Source organism: Cricetulus griseus, chromosome 8 (assembly GCF_003668045.3).
Source record: "Cricetulus griseus strain 17A/GY chromosome 8, alternate assembly CriGri-PICRH-1.0, whole genome shotgun sequence".
Taxonomy (NCBI): Eukaryota; Metazoa; Chordata; class Mammalia; order Rodentia; family Cricetidae; genus Cricetulus; species Cricetulus griseus.
Genome location: NC_048601.1, coordinates 18,315,307 through 18,335,945, shown reverse-complemented (window position 1 = coordinate 18,335,945; position 20,639 = coordinate 18,315,307). Strand labels below are relative to the sequence as shown.

At 51.2% G+C, this 20,639-nt stretch overlaps 1 protein-coding gene across 6 annotated transcripts in view; it reads right to left on the bottom strand.

Moving 5' to 3' along the window:
* The window catches only part of Tspan9 (tetraspanin 9), a 192,911-nt gene that overhangs the window by 123,327 nt on the left and 48,945 nt on the right, over positions 1–20,639 (bottom strand). For 3 of the 6 annotated variants that reach the window (XM_027428363.2, XM_027428362.2, XM_035448752.1), the window contains exon 2: positions 5,818–5,923. The exons of 2 other annotated variants lie outside the window; for them this stretch is intronic. The gene's annotated coding sequence lies outside the window, so the exon portion shown is untranslated. Of the gene's footprint in view, positions 1–5,817; positions 5,924–6,003; positions 6,027–20,639 lie in introns of those variants that run through there. One more of the 6 variants, XM_027428364.2, reaches the window with a different exon arrangement.

The window sequence follows — 20,639 nt, the reverse complement described above, 5'->3', positions numbered from 1 at the left end:
AAGGTAGCACGTTTCAGTGAACACACTCATGAGAAGCTACTTCCGGGAGGGCCCTCCTGGAAGATGGGAGAGCTGCTCTAGCCCAGACCTAACTGCACGGAGACCATTGGCAAAGTTCTTCAAGACACAGGTTGCAGACTCAGAGGCTCTGGGACAGAGGCCCAGGAATCTGAATTATTGACAAGCTTCCCAGATGTCTTTAACTCAGAGCCAGGCCTGGAATCACTGATGTCTATTACTTGACTAACAGTTGTTTGGGCCTGCGTTTGGACTAGGTGAAATGAAGAAAGAGAAACAAAAGAAAGGATTCTCTCCTACAGCCTTCCTTCCAGAAGCCTTGGGTCAACCTCTGACGCCATGATGCTGCTACCTGTCGGAGTGGGGCAGATGGCCACATTTCCCCACACTGTGGGTGAACACAATGAGGTCTGGCCAGAAAAGACTTATTTCCTCTTCTCTTTTCATCTTGCTCTTGAGTTCAGGGAGAACACAAGGTCCTTAGAATCTTCAAGGACTCTGTTTCAGGAAACAGAACAGGGCCAAACACACAGATGATGCTGGTACCCCATCAGGCATCTTTCTGACCCCATGCAGGCTGGGACAAAACGCAGCTGTCCTGAAGGCCACAAACCTAAGTCTGACATCACACACAGCCTCACCTGGTTAGACTAGTAGGGGCAAAGGTCCCAGCCTTTCCTCAACAACCCCTTGATTCACATGTTCATGGAAATTACAGCAACACTCAGCCTGCCAAGCCCCTTAACTAGTCACATTGTTTTTTTCAAAAAGAGAGTTGACCTTCCAGAAAATCAAATGCCATGAGGCTGAAAGCTGAGCCACCCACACGCCATGATTTACCCAAGAGCCAGGGGCAGAAACCCCTGAAGCCTCCTCCTCTGGAGACAGTTCCCCTAGACGCAGGAGCCAGTTACCTCAGCCAGACACATGCAAGAGGCCCCTCTTCTCCTTGTCCCCGTCCTCCCCCCCAGTCTTGGCTGAGATTGATGGAGCCAGGACAGCTGCAGCAGTGGAGGGGGGGCTGGGGTGCACAACAGCTGGACGGAGGGAGAGCCCTTCCCCCGCTGGGCAGAGTCCCAGCCAGCACAGGGGAGGAGAGACAAGGGTCTCCTCTGCACAGTTCTCCTTAAGGACAGAATATGAGCCCTCGGCTCCATTTTGACCCTGCTCCCCAATCCCTCCTGGTCCTTCAGAGGCAGGCAGGTACCTGTGGATTCCGCAGAGAGCAAGACTATGCAGGAGTAAGGCTAATGTCCAAGGCCCTATGGGAGACGTAGCCCTCTCACACATCCTGCAACCCTGTAGCCCTCCCACTCACCAGCTAACCCCAGGCCATGGAGAACAAAACCAGGACCCTTGCCTCCAGACCAGAAAGTATGGCAACAGCTGGGCTGTGGTGGTGCACGCCTTTAATACCAGCACTTGGGAGACAGAAGCAGGCAGATCTCTGCGAGTTTGAGGCTTATTGCAGCCTTGCAATGTGAGTGGATAGTGGCTGAGGCTTAGGAGGTGCGACGCTTTACAACCCAAACCTGGGAATCTACAGGCTTAAAATCAAGTATCACTCACTTCCTCGATGGCTTCAATTTCCAGTTCCCTTGTGTGCCAAGAACGGCTGCCACAGAGTAGCTCTTGAAATCAGAAGGATGATATGCTACCCACTATACAGTGAGCCTCAGTTTCCACATTTGTTGAATGAGTGCTCGGGACTTGGGTTCATTTCCTCCGATCCTTCACTTCATTCAGTCGTGACCACAGAGGCAAGTGCCCCGAAGGCCTTTCTTCTAAGGAGTCCCCATTGTAATGGCCTGCCTGGCTCAGTAGTGCCTCCTATGCATGCAAGGCACTGGTACTATGCCCCTCAGCCTCCAAGTGTGTCTAACAAGACCGAGGGCATCCTTTATCACCCCATATAGGTACAATATGTGCCCAATCACACATTTCAGAAGGCGCCGCACACCACAGGTGGGCCAGTGTGTGGTAGCCTTGGCATCTAGGATGGCATCCACTGGAGCAGGTGGCCAATAATATTTACACTTAGTTAACCAAAAGCAAATGAAATAAAACATTCAGCTCCTCAGGCACACTAGATGCACTGTAAGTGTTCTCAACATGAAGTCAGAGACCACGGCCCCAGACATAGAGACCAGAGAATGATGCTACAGGTGTGCCAATGGGCCACAAGATGTTCGGTGTATGTGGGGGGTGGGGGGTGAGGGACGCAGTCAGGAAAGTCCCAAGTAGCTCACACTGAACCTGAAGAGGACAGAGAGAGAAGGGGATGGTGGCAGCTCGGAAGGAGTAGGACATCTCAAGGCTCAGGGTCCTGCAGGCCCAGCAACCACCCTCCTCTCTGAGGGTCTCTCTGGCTCCCACACACAGCAGGCAGCTGTCACATCACACTTCGTGTTTGGAATGCATGGGATGCCTGACATTCTCTCTAGCCCCTGGCAGACTCCTGGCCTTTCCTAGCTCAAGGTCGGCATCCTGTCCAGGGTGCCACCTCCTGCCACCTCCTGCTGCCAGCAACGCTCCACTGCCTGGCTTCAGGCTGCAGTGGGAACAGCAGGTTTCTGGCCTCCTGATCTCCAGCCTGGATCCACAACCACCAGGCCACAAGCAGAAGGGTAAGAAAGAGAACGGTCAGAAAGCCAGCTTCAACCCAGCACCTGCTGTATTCACGGTGTCACCATGGTCCCCTCATTTACCTTTTCCCATCTGATGGTCCAAAAAATGGGGCAGATGTTGTTAAGCCCTTTGTCCAGACACAGAAACTAAGGCTCAAAGAAGGAGGGTGACCTGTGCAAGACCTGAGAAATGTCTAGTTGGGCAGTGGGTACATGCCTTCAATCCCAGCCCTCAGAAGGCAGAAGCAGGAGGATCTCTGTGAGTTCAAGGCTATTCCTTGTCCACAGAGAGAGTTCCAGGATGGCCAGCACTACACAGAGAAACCCTGTCCTGAAAATAACAAAACAGAAAGAAATGTCTAGCCCCAAAGCCAACAGGGCATCATGCCCTCGAAGCCACGCAGCCTCTGACAAAGCATACAGGCATCCCCCACCCCCGCCCCCGCAGTGGTCCCACCACAGAGAAGCATCAGAGGCTAGCACAGTTCACCTTTCTGGCCAACAGCAGTCCAGAATCCCAACCTTAAAGAGGTACAGAAAGTCCACATAGGCAAAGAAATGAGGACAGAAGAGAGCAGGGGAAGGCGAAGAGCAAGGCAGCAGGGCAGTGCGCAGAGGCACTTGAACCTTGAGTCTAGTTGTTAATTGCATTGCAGCAGTTTATCTAAAACCCGTCTTCCTCACAGTTGGTTCTAACACAGTAGGCGCTTAATAAGCACCTGTAAGATGGAGGGTGGTAGACAGATGGTGGATGGAATGACAAACAAGAGCCAAAGCAAAGACCCTTTCTTCTGCCTTTTCAGAGACCCCCCATCTCTGTGAGGACTTCCTGAACTTTGTTCCCAGATGGGAAGAGACACCACAGAGAGGAAGCTGTCCTTCTCCAATGGGTTCCAACCTATCACTTGGCCCCTTGGCCTGCCCCTTGACGATCAGCCACAACCCTGAATCAGAATCTAGGCTATGGCAAGGGTGGGATCACTGAAAGATCTTCTCGTCCACAATTCTTATTTTACAGATGACAAGATTGAGGTCCAAGAGAGGACCTGGCTTGCCAGGGGGCACATGGCTTCAGAGTGGAGAAAAGTTCCTTGTGCTTATGCCTGAAGGACTTGAGAACCCAAAGGTTCATTGCTAGGCTGGGCCGGAGCCCGCAGCCATCTGTCTCCAAGGCCTGCCAACAGGCCTTCCCTCCCATGGACCCTTGGTAATGAAGCCCACCGCAGGTGATCTCAGAGTACTGCACCAGGGGGAGGTTCTGCTGGCCACGGCTCCAGCCTTTCATTTCCGATTTCCCAGCCTGACACCCCTAATAGTCTGGACCCTTTCTGCTCTGGCCCCATACATCACCGTAGCTGATGCCAGCCATGCCTTCCCCCAGCCATCTGGACAGAGAAATGAGCAAAGAGTAGGACAGGATGATCTTGGCAGAGGCCTGCTGGGAAGCCACAGACACCTGGTCCCTACCCTGCCTGCCCTTACTGTGACTGTGCTATTGACATGCAGGGTGGTAAGACAGCAGCAGCCTTTTTTTTTTTTTTTTTAAGGTCTCAATATCCCCTTACATAGTTTAGAATCTTCTACCCCAAAGCCTAAAGGCAGTAAGATATGCTGACATGGGTATTCCTCTGCCTCCTTCCTCCCCAGTATAAAGACAACACATATCAATTCAAGTAGAACACCTTTGAGGTATTCCATGGCCCCTGTCCTACAGAAGTGTGTAATCAAATCTGTGAATCAAAACAAGCTAACATAAAAAAAAAAGGGCCACTTCCCAAATGAGTGAGGTGCCCGGTGAGCAATGCCGAGCAAGGGCACCATGGAAGGAGAGCCTGGAGCCACGCTCAGCCTGGAGGCAAATGTGAGTGACCAGGGGTCCTGAGCACTGAGTGAACCACACACCACACACCAAAGGATGCCTCAGGCTGCCTGTACTCATGAAAGGAGCACAAGGTGAGTCTTACGAATGAACTAGATATGTGAAGCAAGGAGCCTTGCTGGAAGGTGCCCTTGAGCTGTGCAAGGTAAAAGACACAGGTGCAGGAGAGCAGCTCGAGGCACTAAGGTTTGGGGAAAGGGAAGGGGAGGAGACCATCAGAAGGCACTGATCAAAATCCAAGCCCTTTGCAACCTCGTGTGGCCCCAGTGCAAACTTCACTGAAGGGGTGCCCTGGCACAGAATCACACAGTCATGAAGTCTTATCCTCGGAGCACAGCCCAGGGCACACAGGGGTGAGAAACTTCAGAGGACAGTGACTGAGCAGACTGGGGATCCAAGGAGAACAAGCATTCAAATGCCTGAGATTATGGGGGACTTGTTATTCAAACCTCCACACCCGACATCGTTTGACAGTAAGAGAATGTTCCTGTCCACAGAGCATGGACACCAACAAGCATCAGACGCTCCACTGTGTGAGCTCCCTCACCACCTAATACCTCAAACAACAGAATTCACGCCTCACAGTTCTAGAAGCCAGACAGCCAAGACGCCCAGAGAGCCTCCTCCCTGCCCCCTCAGATGTGGGTGTAGATGGCAATCCCTGGCAGATGAATTACTCCTTTCTGCCTCTGTCATCAAACGGCATTCTCCTTTTGTGTCAGTGTCTAAATTTCTCTCTTAGATGCATACCGTCACCAGCTAATCCTGTGTGACCAACCCTTCAAGATCTAATCTTAGCCTGATTATGGCTGCAAAGACCCTTATTCCAAATTAGAGGAACACACAGGCTCCAAGTAGGTATCAATGCAGACGGAGAGCACTATTCAATGCACTATATTCACTTACTGTCAAAGATGTCAGGTGTGACGGTTTAAATAACGCGTTCCCCCCACATTCTTGGGCATTTGAATACTTGATCCCCAGTTGGTGGCCATTTGGGAAGGCGTGGACGACACTGGGGACGGGTTTTGAGAGTTTAAAATCCTTGCACCGTTTCAATTTGCTCTCTTGCTTACAATCTTAGATGTGAGCTCTCAGCTATTTCTGCCATCACGCCTGCCTGCTACCGCACTACTGAGCCATGACAGTGATGGTCCCTCATCCCTCTGATACCATAAGCCAAATAAACCCTTCCTTCTGTGAGTTGCCTTGGCCGTGGTGGTTTATCACAGCAATAGAAAAATAAAGAACACATCAGATATCCAGAAACCTACGTTCCAGGCCCAAACCTACCTCTGGCTGCCCGGTCACCTGCGCTGGATATCTAGTCCTCTCAGTCACTATCCTCTGTGAGGGGACAGCTTGGATTTGGTTTCCCAAGTTCTCGCCAGCTGCAAAGCTGCCAAATTAAAAGCAATTAAAAATCAGCACTAACTCACAATTTTAACAATATAAATAGAAATAAATATAGATACATACATGGCCTTGTTGGCAGCCATGTGTCTCCTAGATCTATTCACTGGGAAGCTCTGGAAGCCGTGGAAGCCTGTCAGCAATAAACACACTCGGGGCCTGCATCCTGACTTCTAAGTGCCATTCTCCAACAGGAGTCAGGGCTCTGTAGAGCAATGATCGATTCCAGGTTTCTAAACCCCAGTCACCAGCAGAACCAGGGGTCCTTACAGCAGTGACTGGTTCCAGGGATGGGGCATGAGTCTAGAGTTTTCTGTAACGCTTGAACATAAGCAATGCTTTGAAAATAGAAAGAGAGAAGCCATGTGGGTTCAAACGGTCACAGGTGCCAACTGAAAGATGTCTCAATGATTACAGCAAGGGTGACTAGAACAAAATAAGCAACTATTCAGCCAGAATCCACAGCACAAATATATTTATTATGTATCATTTGCCCATGCTTTTATTGTGTTATATATTTATGAGTCTGTAATGATAAGAATAACCAAGTGAATAAATAAATAAGTGGGAAATGATGGTTCCTTCCAGAATTACAATTAATAATTGCGGAACAATGAAGTAAACAGAAAATTACATGTATACAAACACCATTGTAGCAGGCAACACGGGTGATGGATTAGCTAAAATTACTGGGTGAAAGTCTGAGAAACAACTAGATATTTGTCTAGTGTCACAAATATCCGCTCCTCCAAACACTCATTAATTTCAAAGAAGAAATTACAGCTCTATAGTGCGGGCACCGGATGGCATTGCCTCCTCCTGGTGATCAAGGGTGACATCACCAGTAATAAATAACACACACTGGCCTCAGGCCCCCTGATACTGTACTCTGAGGAGGTCGGTGCCACTGTTGTGGGGTTGTGCCCAAAATGTATAAGTTCAATCTCATCATGAGAAAATAAGATGGGCCCACATTGAGTGTCTAGAGTGCTGGCCAGACCTTTCAATCCTGCAAGCTCATGGTGACAAGGAAAACCTGAAGAACTGAGGCAGGCTGGGACCTAAAAGACTCAACAACTAAATGCAATGTGCAATCCTGAGAAAAAAAGGGACATCTGTGTGAAAAGAAATCCAAATCAGGTATGGGTTTAGTTAGCAAGATTGCACTGTCTTGGCTTTCAAAGTCGTAGAAAGTCGGGCTTCTTAAGCCATGGGCCATAACTGAACCCCACAAGTAAATGAATGTGGTGGGGGCTGACAAAGGTTTCTAAATGCACAATGAACAAAACCTAATTCATAATGAATCTGAGGTGATTCTGGTGGGGCTCCTCGTGGTGCCTCACGTGACTTCCCTACAGCCATGGTTCTGAACACAAGACATGCAATGTGACCTGCTCCCCCTGCCACACCATACAACACCAATGAACACGGCCTGAAGCACCTCAGCTAGGATTTGAGACCCCTGCATGCTACAAACTGCAGCGTTCGCCCATACATATAACACTGTGTGCTCTTACAGAAACAAAATGTTTTAATTATGGAAAACAAAGACTTTTCATGTTTTCCTACTGTCACTCCTCAGTGCCTAAATATCAAATTAGCATATCTTTGGATTGTGTTATATTAAAAAAATGTTTGGTTTTTAAAAATTACTCTTAGAGTTGCTGACTTGAATGTCATAAAAATTTGTGAAGTGGATTTTGGTTTAGAATTTCCAATAACTTCTTAAATAGGCCTCAGCAGACTTCTGCTGTTTTTGTGCTGTGTGGTATGTGAAGCAGCAATCTCAGCACTGACGATCATTAAATCAAAATATCGATCAACGCTGAAAAACACCAAAGACACTCTGTGTCTCGAAGCATCAAATATCCCACCAAGATGTAATTCTGTATGTAAAAACATACAAGCTCATCTACCTCGTTAGCATGCAAATTTGCTATTGTCTTTAATAAATGATAAAACATGTATATTGAAAAGTCACCTTTAAATAAATTTCTTTATCATTCATTGTCAGTAAATGCTTGATTTATATACTGTATGCCCAGGATCATGTAAAAAATTTCTCTGGTAGAGAGAATTACAAGTAGAAAAAGTTAAAAGGCCTTAATAGACAGTGTTAACTATAACCAAAAAAAAAAAAAAGCAAGATGCAGCTGGGCAGTGGTGGCACACGCCTTTAGTTCCAGCAGAGGCAGAGGCAGCTGGATCTCTGAGAGTTTAAGGCCAGCCTGGTCCACAAAGAGAGTTCCAGGACAGCCAGGGCTGTTACACAGATAAACTTTGTCAAAAATAAATAAATAAGCAAGCAATATGCGCACAGACTGTATGTCACGTGTGCCATTCACATGCAACAGGGATGCACACATGTGCATGCACACTGGCTACATAGAAGGCCTATGCGTGCATACATCTGGGGACAGGAGCATGGGAACTCTGGAAGGGAGCACAGGAGGTGGGGGTGGGGTGGGGGTAAGGAAGTGAGAAGAGGGAAAATGGTCTTTTTGCTGTTTCAGGCAGCTTGCTGAGCCACGGATCCGATTTTCACACAAGGATTACTAGATTACATTCTTCACCACAGGCAGCTGTCCCTGTCAAATAAATAATCATCACCTCACGTTTATATATCACCTTTCATCCCACAGCCCTCATCCTACAGCGAGGACCAGCCTGGGAACAGCTTCGTGCCCTCTCAGGAAAGGAAGGGGGAAGAAAGCAGGAGTGGTTTACACAGCGGGGAGCAGCCTGAACCCGACTGGAGGGCTAGAGCCAAGCAGGGGGAAGCCTATGGTGTAGTGTGCTATGGTATGAAAGAATGGTCTGGGCAAGGGGGATACAGAGGTAGCCAGGGCCTTGCCCCACCCCCCACCCCACAGGCAGGGCTGCACGAACCCAGCAACAGGCTCAGGTAAGTGCTACTGGAAAGGCTACCCATTTGTGCCGTGCCGCTGTCTCAATTAAAACACAGGCATGTCAGAGGGAACCCTGGGAGCACAACAAAGGAAAGTATGGAGCACCAAACCCTGCTAGTCACCTGCTAGCCGGGTGAGGAAAGGCAAAGGCGGCAAACAAAGAGTCCCACAAATCCCAGGAGAGAAGCCACGAGTTCTCCTAGAGGCTGTCACAGGTCCCCTTCTGAGCAGGACTACTCCCCTCTGTATCAGCCTTAGGCAGCTGCCTGTTCAAGGCAATGGCTTCTTCCAATGAGGTACTGTTCCCACAAAGAGGAAAGGAAGAAAGGTCCCAGGGCACAGGGAGCCAGGCTGGAGCTGCAGATGAGGGACCCGATCCAGAGGGGTCTTCTAGACCACCAGCCCTGTGCTACGTAAGCATTCAAACACTAGGCCAAATCCCACAGGCCTGCCTCTGCTTAAAACACAGGTAGCCAGCCCACCAGCATGAAAGCCAGGAGCAAATGAGGACCAGGGTCCGTGAATGACCCAAGTAACAAAAGGAGAAGCCACAGGTGATGAGGTCACAGCAGGCTTCCTCAGAGACACAGGGGTCCTAGTAGTCCTGGAGAGATGAGTGGGACCAAGCAGAGGAGAAGACTGGACGGAAAGAAGGGGGTGGCACTGAGACCCAAACATCCCGAAAGCACAGAGCATCACTGCCATGCTGGGAGTGGAGGGGACCTGCTGGAAAAGCCATTGGAATTGTGCTAAGACGAGGGGCTGGCTCTCATTCAGATGCCACTGTGGGCTCCCATGGCTCAGAGGGCTGCAGAGGTTTGGGCACTGAGATGTCCACTAAGTGGACAGAATGATGGTTTTGTTTATTTGTTTTTAAACTTTGTGACAAGGTATTTGAAAGCTGGCAGGATTTTCAGATGCATGGGTCACCTTGGGTAACACAAAACTCAATCCATCCCTTTGGCCAGGACCCCAAAGGCCTTGGGTACTTGTCCACTGCATCCTGAAGCACAGATTTATTTGGGCCTCTACTGGAGACTCCCATGTTCCCCTTTGACCTCCACTAACCTATCACAACCCATGCATCCCTATCATTTCCTACCAGCCTATCCCAGTCTTCCAAACACCCCACCTTTCCAAAACTTCCAAATAAACCCCTGGCTTCTAGTTAACCTCCTACCATAAGCTCCATGCTTCCATTGGTCCACAATACTTGGCCATTCTTCCCTTTGTCCTTTGCCTGGGACCCAGTATGTCCTTGCGCCCTTACATACAGAACCCCAAAACTTCATCTATTAGCTTGACATGAAGACTTGCTCTGGGTCCTCCTATACCTCACCCCAAAACTTCCATGGGTCCTCTCGACATAAACTCCAGAATACCCTTTTCATTTGTAGGCCACTTACAAGCCTTCATCATTCAGACCCCATCTATCCACCCAAGTAGTCCACTTGACCCTGGGCCTTCACTGTGAAGCTCCCCAATCTCCTCAAGGTCCTATACCAGATATAAATCCTAGCATTGCCTCCTCAGAATCCCTGTCCACTTTCAGGGACTTTTTCTGTGATGGCAAGTACAGCACTTTCTCAGTCCATCCAGGCAAGAGGCAGGCTTTTTTCTCTGGGTTGACCAACAGCCCAGAAACCTAAGATGACACACTTCTTGACCACTTACGATTCTATAGATTTTACAACACCTCACTGCCCTGTTTCCTACTCCACAAGACAAGCCCTCACTTTCAACAGCATCCCCAGAGGGTTCCCTTGGTGTCAGACACCTAAAACCAAGGCCAATCCAGAGGTGCCCTAGAAAACACAAACATGCAAACTCCACAGACATCACCCCTGCCGGGGCACTGCACGGTCACTTCCCATTTCTGGACTCTCCTGGTCACTCAGCCTTAGTCTAGGAACCACATTTTGAGCAGTTCCAGCCTCAGTGACATCCATCTCCAGGCAATGCTGGAGGCTGCCCTGAAATGCCTGCCCTTCCAGGGCCCAAATAAACAGGATTTCCCCATGTAGAGAGAACCAAGAGCCATGGCAATGCAAAGGCAAATTCTGCAGCAAGGGCCCAGCCCAGCCAACCAGCTAGCATCTCTAGGGACAGGGTGTGACATAAGCCCCACAGGTCACATGCAGGAGCCAGAGATCCATCAATTGTGAGGGGAAAGAAACCCCACCTGAGAAGTGCAGGGGGTCAAGAAGATCCTTACGGGTAAACACTAAGTTAAGAGACAAGACGGGTAAACACTAAGTTAAGAGACAAGACGGGTAAACACTAAGTTAAGAGACAAGCCAGGGAGGAGCAGGAGGGAGAAAGGGGGTGGAAAGCCAAGAACCAGGATGCAGAAAGGACAGACGACCCCCACCCGCCCACGCACACACACACCACAGTAGAAGGACACCACCCAGTAAGGCGCTGGCCTCTTGGGCAATGCTAGGACAAGGGGACTCTAACTCAAACAGTTGCTGTTCAGCTACCTGATTTTAAAAAAAGTCAGTTCACCCAACACCTGGACAAAGACTTCTCTCCTCAACCTCAGACATGTGGTGGGAGGGAACTGCGAGCTGAGCCTTCCCTAGACACTCCCCCACCCCTGCAAAAAGAAAAAGGAGGGACCATGAAGCTGAAACTTGAGAAGATGCCAAGGGGCAGCGGGAGGCAATTTACAGCTGGGAAAACTGAGCCCTTGGCCAGATGTGGGCCCTGGGCAGGAGGGGGTAGGCTAAACTCTGTGCCTAAGTACCTAGAGGGGCTCCCCCCTCAGGTCACCAGCTTCCAGACCTAGATCTGAGCTGAGAGCAGGGTGATAGAGGAGAGGAGCAGGAAGCAGGGAAGGGACCAGGACCTACCCATCTGTGAGGCTGGAACTCAAGGCCATCAACCCAGGCAGGGCATGGGGAGCAGGGTAGGGAGAACGGGGCAAAGGGAGGGAAAAAGAGAGGAGAGAGGCCAGGAGGAGGTGTGTTCGGCTACAGCAGAGGCTAAGAGGCTCTTCCCACTCAGAGGTCCCTGACAGGAAGCAGCCAGAAACCTGCTCACTTTTGGCCAGCTCACTTCACTGCCTCCTGAGCACAGAGGGCTTCTGTCTGCTGCATCACTGAACCCTCCATCACGGGTGGACCCACCTCCATCACGGGTGGACCCACCTCATCACGGGTGGACCCACCTCCATCACGGGTGGACCCACCTCCATCACGGGTGGACCCACCTCATCACGGGTGGACCCACCTCCTCACGGGTGGCCCCCCTCCGTCACGGGTGGACCCACCTCCGTCACGGGTGGACCCACCTCATCACGGGTGGCCCCCCCTCCATCACGGGTGGACCCACCTCATCACGGGTGGACCCACCTCCATCACGGGTGGACCCACCTCCATCACGGGTGGACCCACCTCCATCACGGGTGGACCCACCTCATCACGGGTGGCCCTCCCTCCATCACGGGTGGACCCACCTCCATCACGGGTGCCCCCCCTCCGTCACGGGTGGACCCACCTCCGTCACGGGTGGACCCCCCTCCGTCACGGGTGGACCCCCCTCCGTCACGGGTGGACCCCCTCCGTCACGGGTGGACCCCCCTCCGTCACGGGTGGACCCCCCTCCGTCACGGGTGGACCCCCCTCCGTCACGGGTGGACCCCCCTCCGTCACGGGTGGACCCCCTCCGTCACGGGTGGACCCCCCTCCGTCACGGGTGGACCCCCCTCCGTCACGGGTGGACCCCCCTCCGTCACGGGTGGACCCACCTCCGTCACGGGTGGACCCCCCTCCGTCACGGGTGGACCCCCCTCCGTCACGGGTGGACCCCCTCCGTCACGGGTGGACCCCCCTCCGTCACGGGTGGACCCCCCTCCGTCACGGGTGGACCCCCCTCCGTCACGGGTGGACCCCCCTCACGTCACGGGTGGACCCCCCTCCATCACGGGTGGACCCCCCTCCATCACGGGTGGACCCACCTCCGCCACGGGTGGACCCACCTCCGTCACGGGTGTACCTACCTCCAAGGCCTCTTGCCACACTGGACCCCGGCACTGGGGCCAATCATGTACAACCACATTATCAGGCCAGAAGTTAGGGAACCACCAAGAACTACCCCTCAACACCAACACAGGATGGATGAAGGACCAAGAGGCCCAGAGAGGACAAGGGCCATCCTGGAAGTCACAAAGCCAATGAACAGAACAGATACTTAACTCTGAGCTCAGTGACCCATACCATCCTCCTCAGCAGCCCAGGTCAGCACAGTCCAGCTAAGGACACAAAGCTGCCCACCTCATGAGAATCTAAGAGGCTGGGAAAGAAAGGAGGGAGGAAGTCAACCCCCTCTCCAAAGAGATGCATGCAGAAATCCCTCTGACAAGTGGTGGAATTATTTCCATTGGAAAAAAAAATTAATGAAAAACCCTCCCTTACCAGACCCCAGGGGTATTTGGCTGTAAGCTGATGTAATAGGGAGAAGAGAGGCCAAGGGGAAGGAGCCCCCCTCCCCATCTCAACATGCCTTCTGCCAGAAACACAACAGGGAAGCTGCAGCTGGGGTTGGGGCGGGGGGGGGGGGGGGGGGGGAAGAAGACACAAGCCAAGCAGGATGTTGGAGCCTTGGAAGGAGGCCGAATGCAGCCAAGCTGGCTGGCTGGCTGGCTCGCTGGGAGGGAAGCAGCAACCTTTGAAATGGCAGCACACGAAGGATGCTCCCCTGAGCCCCATGTGCAGGCAGGCCTGGGGTGGACACAGGCACCAATGCAAATTCTGTGGAAGACAGCACAGAGTGTCTGCGACAAAGGCGGCTGCAGGCAGAGCCAAGAAGCAGAAAGAGGTGGCTGGGACCTGGCTTATCAAGAGGTCCTGGGGACATGACTTGGGCTCTGAGTGCATACAGTGGTAATTAAGAATGGAAGTGTAGGAGGTAGCTTCCTACTGACACCTTCACACAGCTGGAGGACCTCTGAAAAAGTGGGAGTGCCTATAGAAGGACCTAGGGCCCCAGCCTGGGATCTCAAAAACACCCAGCTTGCAGAGGGCAGTAACAGGAAGAGCCAAAGTCATGCCACCATTGCCCCGACTGGACAGTGTCACATGGGACAGCCACCTGAAAAGGGGTCCAGGTAGGCCGGAGTAACAGTAGCTCAAAAGGCCAGTAGCTCACAAGGGCACACCACCACACACTACCCTCCCCTGTAGACACCTTTGCAATACCACTGAACAATGGAAAGTTCCAGCAGCTGGGGCCACATGACAGCTACTAGGGTCCCACCCCTGCCTCCAATGTGGGGTACAGACAAGAAGGGTGCTTGGAGGTAGTAGGTAGGGGGAGCAACAGATTGAATCCCCATTTCTGACATCCTAGTGAGGATTTCTCTCTTTCATCCATCAACCCTGCCATGTGCAAACCTGATCATTACCAGAGGAATAAGAAATGTCCCAGTCTCAGAATCAATAGCCAGTTCAGCATTTTATCTTTGAAATGCTGAACATGCCCTTGACCTCTCTGAGTCTCCAGTACCCCCCATGGGCATCCAAAGGACAACCCAGCCCTTGACACAAACTGCAAGAAAAACACAATGAGCCACCACTGAAGCCAGAAGGAAAAAAAAAAAAAAAAAAAAAAAAAAAAAACTGCAGACACAGGAACAACAGAGAACTTAAGGCTGAACCTGAAACGGTGTGTGGCCTGGCACCCTTTGTGACCAACCTGCAAAGATCTAAGGCCACGTGTGGCCATGACCAGCTGTGAGCAATGGGATTGAATGCTGTACCCACGAGCTGTTGGGAATAGAAAAAATGATGAAAGCAGCAGAGCCCGCCCACTTCTGGACCCAAGTTGGGCTTCCTGGGAGCCTGTTACTGCGGTGTGTCTCTGCTGCTGGAGACCATGCCTTGGCCTTATGCCGCTGCTCTTCCCAGGCTAGCCCCACCACCATACATGACCCTCTCCCCCCATGACCAGCACCATCCACCATCCACACAGGCTGCCAAGACGAGGCCCCTGGGAAATAGCGAGACTTTTTCAGAAACCCCATACAGCCCTGGAAACACAGCTAGGATGCACTGGACAGCATGAGCTCCCTTCGAAGGGTTTGGCCACATGTAGGGTGCTGAAAGGCCACCTCCAAACCTGGGGCAAAGCACTGAGACAGCCATTTCTCAAAAGTGGGCTGCTGTGGCTCCATCTCACTTAGCCTTGCCTCAGAATCATCCATGAACCCATGACATGGAATTTGAGTGACAGGCCAATGAGGCAGAGTTCGATTGAATAAAACAACCTGCTGGGGAAACCAACAGGTTTCCTGCTACCACCTAGTGGTCAGCACATGGAAGAGCAGGCCCAACACTGAGGCAACCAAGAAGTCTGTGACCATATCCACTGCCCCAATAAGCCTGGACTAAGACTAGGTGACCACCTGGTGAAGTAGAACCCAGGCAGGAGTCATAGTTACAAGATGAGAAAGATAAAGACGGGCACAAAACTGGTCTGCTGGCTGTCCATCCAAGGCTTAGGAAAAAAGGGAAGGTAGCTACTGGAATGGTGATGTGGCCTAAAACAATGGCAAAGAAAGATGCCAGTCTTGACCATGGCTACTGCCCTGGGTGGCCTTTCCTCCTCCCCTCCTCTGGTGCCTAGCAGCTGTTCTTCCTGTCACTCAGCACAGCCAGGCAGCCCCCCGGCTGCCACACTTGTCTCCATGCTGCCCCTCCTCTGCCTGTGCCAGCATGGCCGTCTCTTCCACATCAACCCCTCGGTTTTCCCCCTGGGTCCCAATCACTGGTTCAGCCATCCATCTTTTCCACTATTTCGTCTTCACTAGTGGTCACCTTACTGCTGGGGAGCTGCCTCATAGTCCAGCCTAGACCTCAGAGAGACATATGCTTCCTTGCTCCCTACCTTGGAAGCCTGGGGGCTCAAAAGAGCGAGCTGACATGGTCCCAGGGCTCCCTTCCCTCTTTTCTTAAGAAGGTCATCTATCTGCCAGCTTGCCTGTGGGCCTTGAGACCTGAGCAGCCTTCCATTCACTATAAAGCAGCTATCCTGAGAGAGACCTTAGGCTGCCTGGTCTATTATATGGGCAGGGCAGATATAGTTTGACCTGAGCTCATGCTTTGGTTGAGCCCTAAACGTCTGTGTCAAATGCCTGGCAAGTTCCTTCCTCTCCCAAACCTTAAAATGCCCCTATTTATACACTGAAGGATTGTTACATGGGTAATGGCATTTTGAGGCCAAAATACCTATACTATTTACTTATACTAAGATGTCTGTAACTGGTAACAGCTAACTGAGTAGCCGGGAAGAAAGTCTCAATCTATCGCCCATTCACTCAGCAGAAGCGGCATGCTGAACATGTAAGTGAGGGGTGAGGCTATTTTTAACATTGTGACTTGTTTAGCTCTGTTTTTGCCACAGCCTGGGGGATGGAGAGTCAAGGTCAATACTGGCTCACACAAGAAGGAAAGCACTTGCCTGGAGCTTGAACCCCCAACAAGGTCAGGACGGCCACCTTCATGTGACACCTTCTGGGAGCTACTCCAAGGATCACCTCTCACAATGGCAGAGTTAAAGCCATTGGTAGCTGAGAAACTAAAACCCAAGGTAGTTCTATAACCTACTTCCCCGAAGCTACAGAGCCAGTGAGTGCTCTGGTAGGACCTGACCAGGGCTCTACCAGGGCTCTTCCATCATGGTGGATACTCAGCAGGTGGCTATCAGCAGTCTCCTCTCCTCTCCATCAACCTATTTTCATGCTAGCAACACTGTGCACACGACTCTCTCTCTCTTTCTCTCTCTCTCTCTCTCTCTCTCTCTCTCTCTCTCTCTCTCTCTCTCTTCCTGCTTCACTGCCCCTCACTAGGGTCGGTAAGTAGGAACTCTTTTTTTGTTACTCTCAAATGGTTTTTTTTGGGGGGGGGTGAGACAGGGAATGGGCCACACTAGGATGGGAGGTCTGGACTGATCTTCAAGCCACACCAATTTTTATGTCCGACTTCCCACAGAACGGCACCACTGTTCAGGGCTATATGGGGAGTGGAGGCCCTCACATTTTCCCCTGGCACTGTAGTATCTTTCATAGCAGAGAAGTTTTCATATAACAGCCAAGTCACTGTTTAAGTACATTCAGTACTTGGTATCACTGCCTTCATTCTACCCTGGTGGAAGGTGCCTGTTGGGGCAGCTATGTCTGTGGGGTGGGGTAAGGACAGGTCTCAGAGGAGATCATGGTGGGTGGAGTCTCCGTCATAAGCAGATGGTGAAGGGGCTTCTGGATAAACCCCCAGACCACCCAAAATACTTCTTTCACCTGCTTATTCATGGCTAGGATTCCTTCATTGGAGAGCAGCTTGGATTCTGTGGTCAGAAATAGGCATGAAACCAAAAACCTATTGGGTGGGGGACACAACGAACTTACATATACAATGATGGGGGGAGAGAAGGACAAGGTGGTCTAGAGTCACACTGTAAGGAAACGAGGCTTTTCCTGGGCCTCTCAGGACAATCCTACAGAGCAACAAGGACATTCAGGCTGGAGCCAGCAACAACCTTGTGGATCTAACCTTGCCCTGAAGGTGAGGAGAAGGCGCTCTGTGCCAGCGTGCAGGGTCTTCACCACAACCTCCGTGGGAGGAGCAGCCACCAAGCAGAAGGCAGGACAAGGTGAAGAGCCTGCAGCCGGGGGGATGAAGGCTGGGAATCTGAAGAGCAACCGAGGTGCCAGTTGAGGGCCCGGCCCAGCCAGAAGAGCCTGAACAGGACAAAGTAGCATCCCAGCAGCCAAAAGTGGGATACCCAACCCTGGCTGCCTGCCCAGGCTGGCTGGTGACCCGGCCAGGAACTGGGAGCCAGTTTGGAGAGGTGTGAGTGGATTGGGGAAAGACACAGAAGTAGGTCAAGAGAAGGCAAGACTACTAAAACCAGAGGAGACTGCTCCGAGTCATTAGTCATCCGGGAGACAGAAACAGCCACAGTGAAATACTGCTTCACACTGAGGACCACCTTGGGGGAAGGGGTATAGGGGAGTAGCAAGTGCTGGCAAGGATGGGGAACAACTGGGACCCTCCCACACTGCTGGTGGGAACCAGGATGATACAGCCACTGTGGAAACAATCTGGCTACCTCTTGCTGTGCAGAACACAGAGTTTCCATACGATCCAGCTATTCCCCTCCTTGGTACATACCCCCCACAGACTCAAAATCAGGTGCCCACACAAACGCTTGTGCGGGAACGTTCACAGCAGCTCTCCTTATATAAGTTACAGGGAGGAAATGAGCCAGATGTCGGTCCGCAGATGATGCTATCAACACAATGGTGCACATACATATGGTGGAATATTACTCAGCCATAAGAGAACAGAGCAAGCCTACACTCTTCTAGCTGGATGGACCTAGAAGGTATCTTAATGAAGCAAGCCAGACTCAAGGGACCACACACTGTATTGCGCTACTGACTCGTGTCCAGAATGGGCAGAGCCACCAGTAGAAAGCTGATCTGTGGTCGCCAGCAATTTAGGGAAGGGAGAACTGGCAGAAAATAGCTAAGAAGTATAGGGTGATGAAGATATTGAACAAAGTAGCAGGGATAATTTCAGAACCCGATGAACATGCTTAAGGGCTGAACTGCACCCTTTAGAAGGGTCATAGTGGGAGCAGAGCGTGGTGGCACAGGGGTGTACTCCCAACATTTGGGAGGCAAAAGGTCATCTTTGGCTACTCAGCAAGTTGGATACCAGCCTGGGCTATTTGAGATCCTATCTCAAAAAATAAATGAACAACAACGAAAAACCTGAAATGGTCACACTGGTAGTCTATGTCATATGCCTTTTGCCTCGTTAAAAATTAACAAACGCCTAAAATCTCAGAGACTCTGGACAGAGACCCCTGTTATCAAGCAATGGCAGCACTGCTTGGAGGATGAGACCAAGCGGCACCCGGCCACCAGAGTCAGAGAAGCCAGACTGCCCAGCACAGCATCCAGCATGGCTGGCATTCACACGCATTTGCCACGCCCATACATGTGCTTTGCCAAAGCTTACCAATCTAGAGTGCTTCCTCCTGGAATATGCACAGCATCCCCGGGAGCGAGGTGCAATTACCCTGTGCAGCTTCAGATAACAAAACAAAGACACCTACCCTGTCCCCAACATCTGGGACACAAGAGCAGCTGAGACACTGGTTTGCACACTCAACAGACCCCTCTCTCCTCTTTGCCATCACCAATACCCAGCACTGGGAGGTGGGGGAAGCATAGGTTTACTCAAATCCTGCATTACAATCTGCATGTGACCCTTGGCTATTTAGTTAGTATTGGGGTGCCATTTCTTCCCCTGCAAAAACATAAGTCACACTATGGACCATGAGGTCCATGGGGGTGATAAATGAAATAGCGCGTGTCGCCAGAAGCTCCTGGCACAAGAAGAGGCTCCACAGACCTTGAGTTCCTCTCCTCCCGCAAGGAAGAGAACAATTACAAAGACTGAATGGAGAACCTCAGCGGGTGTCTGGCACATGAGTAGAGCAAGCAAGGAAGTAAGGTCAAGGGAAGGCGCCACACAGCAAGTACCAATATCAGAGAGGCTGTCTCAGTGACCTTGAGGGTCTGACCCTTGAAACTGGCATAGCTACTGTATGAGACCCTGAGCCAGGAGTGGGTTTAGTGAAGAACAGAGGGTGAAGTTCAAGGGCACCGAGGTGCTAACAGCATCAGGGTTACCAGGAGAGAGAAGGTATAGGAAGGAAAGCTGGAAACAGCAGAAATAAAACTCGCCAATAAAAATAGAAGGAGCTTGCATTTTTAGCGTATCCTCAGTGTGCCAGACGCTACACTAAGCACTTTACAGATTCCTTTGGTGCTCCTCACATCTCTTCAGGGCAAGTTATTATTAACCCCATCCTACCAACGAGGGTATGGACACAGTGAGAGGGTAAGAAGCCTGCTCAAGGCACACACACTAAGTGTCTGCTTTGCCACTGTACACAGGCTGGCCCTGAGAACCCTGCTGAAAGGTCCCATTGTGTATATTCTGCCCCGACTCTTCTTGGCTCCTCCCCTCAGCTTCAGCCACACCTGGAGAGTCTCCGGAACAAGTCATTGGACTTGAGCAACAGAGACAGCCCCTGGCCTCGATGCAGCCAGGAAGCTGGAGCTGGAAGCTCATGCCAGCAAGGAGGGATGAGAGGAGATGATAAATATTTGGGAAATTTTAGTCAAATAGAGACTAAAACAGAGAAGCTTCTGTTCTCACCAGCTCTACCAGCTTTGGGGAGAAATCACCGTCTGCTTCGCATATTGCGGAACACTCAGCTGGATATGCCCACTCTGCAGGCAGAGGATGAAGGTTCCCACCCTGAAGCCAGACTGGTCACTGGGTATATGTTGAGCGGCCTCGGGAAGCTGAAGCAACAGGGAAGTCACCCTCTGGGCACAACAACAGCATGGCCCTGGGGGAACTGCAGATGGCTTCCAAATGCCTCCCTTGGATGCTAAGATCATCCTACTAAGCAGTGTTCTGTACAAGACATCTGAGTTTTTTAAAGGCTGAAACAGATACATCATGAGTTCAAAGCCAGCCCAGACTACACAGTAAGTTCCAGTTTTCAAAACCAAAGAAAAACCTTAATTTTGGCTTAAAATAATGTTTAAGGGTTCATAATGCATCCGATGCTATGCTGGCTCTGACACACAGATAATCTCCTTTAAACTTCTGGGTAGTTACCCCACCCCCACCTTCAACTAACAGAGCCCTCAAGAGTTAAGTAGCATATGCAATGGCAAGCTAATACATGGTGGGATCAGGATGCAAG